This window comes from Nannospalax galili, unplaced genomic scaffold, assembly GCF_000622305.1.
Source record: "Nannospalax galili isolate Female #2095 unplaced genomic scaffold, S.galili_v1.0 scaffold199, whole genome shotgun sequence".
Lineage (NCBI taxonomy): Eukaryota > Metazoa > Chordata > Mammalia > Rodentia > Spalacidae > Nannospalax > Nannospalax galili.
This window is the reverse complement of record NW_008343559.1, coordinates 652,604-657,796: the sequence shown is the minus strand read 5'-3', so window position 1 is coordinate 657,796 and position 5,193 is coordinate 652,604.

Sequence of the window (5,193 nt, the reverse complement as noted above, 5' to 3'; positions counted from 1 at the left end):
ACCCTCTAACAGACCAAGACTGAGAGTCAGAGGTACTCATGAATAGGCAGTACTACCTTGAAATGATCATTAGTCTAAACTATCCTATGTGGAAAAAAATAGTGCAGTATGGGCCAGTGAGCTGGCTCAGCAGGTAAAGGCACTTCCTGCCAAGTCTGACAACCTGAGTTCAGTCCCCAGGTCCTACATCTATCCTCTGATCTCCACACATGTTCGATGGCACATGTTCACACACACATACAAAACAAATGTTTTATTTATTTATTTATCTATTTATTTATTTATTTATTTATTTATTTATTTATTTATTTTCGAGACAAGGTCTCCCTGTAGCCCCAGCTGGCCTAGAACTTGCTATGTAGACCAGGCTGGACTTGAACTCACAGAGATTGGTCTGCCTCTGCCTCCCAAGTGCTAAGACTAAAGGTGTGCATGCACCACCAGGCCAGCCAAAATAAATAAGTGAATGTTTTTTTTTTAAGTGCATGGCTGGCATGATAGTGTATGCCTTTAATACTTGGGATGCAAAGGCAAGTTGATCTCTGTGAGTTCAAGGCCAGCCAGAGCTATACAGTGAGATCATGTCTCAAAAAACAAACAAACCAGCCAGGTGTAGTGGTACACATCTTTAATCCCAGCACTCGGGAGGCAGAGGCAGGCTGATCTCTGTGAATTCAAGGCCAGCCTGGTCTACATAGTGAGTTTCAGAACAGCTGGGGCTACAGGGAGACCCTGTCTCAAAAAGACCAAAAAACAAACAAACAAACAAAAAACCGAAAAAAACCCCAAACAAACTAAAAACCAAAAAAATCCACAAAAAAGCATTTTTTGTAGTAACTACAGAAGTAGACTCAAAGTTTTCTCTTTTTTAAAATATTTTATTTATTATTTTTATTTTATGTGTATGAGTGTATTGCCTGCATGTGTGTAAGTGCACCCATGTTGTGCAATGCCCAAGGAGGTCAGAAGAAGGCATCAGATTCCCCTGGAACTGGAGTTATGGAGTTAGCCACCATGTGAGTACTGGGAATCAAACCCATGCCTCTGCAAGAGCAGTCAGTGCTTTTAACCGCTGAGCCATCTCTCCACCCCTGACTCAAAGTTTTCTTAAAACATCAACATTAGGGTCTAGAGAGATGGCTCAGTGGTTAAGAACACTTGCTGTTCTTGCAGAGGATCTGGTTCAGTTCCCAGCCCCACATGGCAGCTAACAGTTACAGGGTATCCAGCTCCTGTCTCCACTGTACACACCTCGTAGACATCCATCCATCTAGGCAAAACACTCATACACATAAAAATAAATACACCTTTAAAAATATCAACATTACTAAAATAGATGAAAGCTGGGTATGGTGGTACATACCTGTACTCCCAGTTTGGGAGGTAGTGGCAGGAAGATCACAAATATAAGTTTATCCTTAGCTATGTAGTAAGTTTGAGGCCAGCCTGGTACCCTATTTCAAATCAAATCAAATTAAATAAAACAAAAAAAAAAATAGATAAAGTATAGCATGTGTTGGGATCACAGTTATTTGTGTTTTTTCCTTCCTCTATTCTCCAAAGAGTCTATAATAGACTTATGTTATATTAATAACTCAAAAATTACAATGAGGGCCAAAACTAAAGTTTAACCCACTAAGCTTATGAGGATTCAAAGGTTCTCAAGAAGGCAAACCCTCACTTCAAGTGGGCAGGGAATTCAAATATAGGAAAGTGTAAGGGTCGTCCCCATTTGTAAGCATTTCAAAGGAAAGTTCAAAGAGCTGGAATACTGCAGGTTGTTCTAACATGAGGGAGGAAGTGGCCAAAGGCTGAGGATGAGAAGTGATCGAAAAGTATTGGTGAAGGTGGGACAGAATGGGACAAAGTAAAGAAGGAAATGCTGGCTTGGCCAAGGTCTAGGTGTCCTGGAATAGAAAGGAATATCGGACAACATCTCATTAGCTACTGAGAACCTGCAGAGATAGTCTCTTTAATGTGGACATTCAGCTCAGGGGAGTGTTCCCAGACCTTTTATCAGCAGGGGATATATTTGCCAGCTGAGTCCTTACCAAGCGAACAGGGCCATGCACTCCTGTTTATTTCATTTGAGTGTTGTGTTTAATATAATTTTCTGAAGCAATCATTCTCAATGTGTTTTTATCTTATAATCATTTTTTCTCATAAATAGTCATAATCTCTCTCTCTCCTCTCTCTCTCTCTCTCTCTCTCTCTCTCTCTCTTTCTCTCTCTCTCATCTTTTTGAGACAAGGTTTCCCTATAGCTCCAGCTGGCTTGGAATTGGCTATGTAGAGCAGGCTGGCCTCAAACTCACAGAGATGTGCCTGCCTCTGCCTCTGGGACTAAAGGTGTGCGCCACCACACCCCGCTCAGGTTTTCTCTTGTATTTAATGACATGCAGAGAAGAAAAAAAAAGGACACTTGAAACATGAAATGGAAAAGAATGCCTTATGAGATTTTTTAAATTTTTATTATTTTTATTTTATGTGTATGTCTGTATTGCCTGCATGTAGGTAAGTGCACCTGTGTTGTGTCATGAAATGCCTTCAGAGGTCAGGAGACGCTGTAAGATCCCCCGGAACTGGAATTACGGACAGTTGTTAGCTGCCATTTGGGTGCTGGGATTCGAACCCGGGTCCTCTGCAAGAACAACCAGTGTTCTTAACCACTGAGCCATCTCTCCAGCCCCAAGATTTTATATGTAGTATAATCTTAAAACAACCTCGTTGATCTGTAAAAGCTAGTGAGGAAAAAAAGCTAGTTGATCTGTAAAGCTAAAAGCTAGTTGATTTGTAAAGCTAAAAGCTAGTTGATCTGTAAAAGCTAGTGTAATCTTAAAACAACCTTGTTGATATGTAAAAGCTAGTGAGAAAGCTGGGTGTGGCGGTACATGTCTGTAATCCCAGCATTTGGGAGTGGAGGCAGGAAGATTAGGAATTCGAGGCCAACCTGGGCCACACACACACACACACACACCACAGAGAGGAGAATGTGCTATATTGTCAAAAGCATGAACTTGCAGTCAGAAAGACTAAGGTGTGAATATTGTCACTGCCACTTACTAGTTCTGTGAATTCAGAGTTGTAACTGTAAGATATAGGGGGCTGAGGAAGAGCTACATTTATCTTAGGGAAATAGAGTTAAGAGATTAATAATTGAATAAAAGCTCTTACTGTTTTAGATAGCAAACATGAAAAGCCAGCCTCATAAGCACATTGATGTGTGTGTGCAGCTCTGCATCTGGCTTAAGGCGTGGCTACTGCCTTCTCTTGTAACCTTTAAGCAAGAGGATCTCCATTTTTATTTTGCACTGAGCCCTGCAAGTGATGCTTATGCACATGCTGTTAACACACACCACACACAGAGGGAAATGATTTTAAAGCAATAAACCAAAATATAAACAATGTTTATATTTGGCTGGTTTTTAAAGTGGCTTTCATTTTCTCCCTTATTTTTTAAAAGATATTTTATTTAATGTGTATGAGTGTTTTGCCTACATGTGTGTGAGTACATCCACGTCAGTTAAATCTCCCTGGAACTGGAGTTATGGATGGTTGCTAGCTGCCATGTGGGTACTGGGAACCAAACCCAGGTCCTCTACAAGAGCAGCCAGTGCTCGTAACTGCTGAGCAATCTCTCTAGCACCCCATCCACTTTGAGACATGGGCTCAGACTGGCCTTGAATTCTCTATTCTCTAGGTAGCCAAAGATGATCTTGAACTTCCAATCCTTCTGCCTCCTCCTCTTAAGAACTGGGATTATAGACATTTACCACTACACCTAACACTTTTTCCTTTTATTCTCCTATATATTCTGTTTTTGTTTTTTTTTTTTAACCAGGAAAAAAAGTGAATACATGCACATTCCTTTACAAAAATATCCACCCCATTTTGCAGATTTGTGAAACCGAGGTAACAGATCGGAAGTGACTCACTGAAGAGCAGGTAGCCATCAGTCACTTTATGACAGTGCTCAGGAAATTGCACTCCTATTTCTGCACCCTGATCACTTAGCTCTGAATTACCAATAGTTTTTCTAACACAAATCTCTTAAGCATCTGATCTTTTCTTGGAAACTGCACTGCTCTATGCAGAAAAGATTGTTCCTTCAAAGCCCAGGATCAGTCGTGTTCCTCAGTTAGGGTTAACTGTTGGGGGGGGCGGGGCGCTCCAAAATCAAAGCCTAATCCCAGCTCTCACAGGGCCTCCAATGAGTTCTTACTGTTACATGTGAACTAGTGACATCCATTTACTGTGCAGATTCTAAATTTAAGCACTGTGGCGGGGGCGGGGGAGGAACTGGTTGACAGAGGAGCAACCAAGAACACTTGGTACAAAATCTTTCCCCCAGAGCTGTTCACAGATTAAACAAATGCGGAAAACTCTGTTCCTTTAAATCCCCCACCTACCCTCGGTGAAAGCGTCCAAAGGCAAACAGTGTGAAGGGGAGGGGAAATGTGCATACTGCTTGGTAGTTTGATTGCTCCACAGTTCACAGTGTGAAAGATCTCTGATGAACCTCTGGAAGGGTTTCTTGATTTCCCCTTCACGGTAGCCCTGGCAGCTGCTCAGTCTTCTGCTTACTCCTCTTCTGCAGATCTGAATCTGCTGCAGACTGTGGAACTTTGAGGGGTCTGGGAACGTTCATCTTGCTTCCCTGACTCCCCTGTGAGAACCAAATATAGCAGTTTCCGTTCTTAACAGCATAATAATTCGCTATGACTAGTTTGGCAGAAGTATCTAGACCCAGGTTAGAGGTGAACCACAGACTCCAGAAGCTTACACAACCTGGTGTTTAAGACTGGGTCTCATTATATAACCCTGTATAGCCTTGAATTAATGATCTTCCTGCTTCAACTTCCTGAGTGCTAATATAATTTAATCCTCATAATGATCTTTATAAATTAGATAATTCGCTATGACTAGTTTGGCAGAAGTATCTAGACCCAGGTTAGAGGTGAACCACAGACTCCAGAAGCTTACACAACCTGGTGTTTAAGACTGGGTCTCATTATATAACCCTGTATAGCCTTGAATTAATGATCTTCCTGCTTCAACTTCCTGAGTGCTAATATAATTTAATCCTCATAATGATCTTTATAAATTAGGTTCTATGGGGCTGGAGAGATGGCTCAGTGGTTAAGAGCACTGACTGCTCTTGCAGAGGACCCGGGTTCGATTCCCAGCACCCACA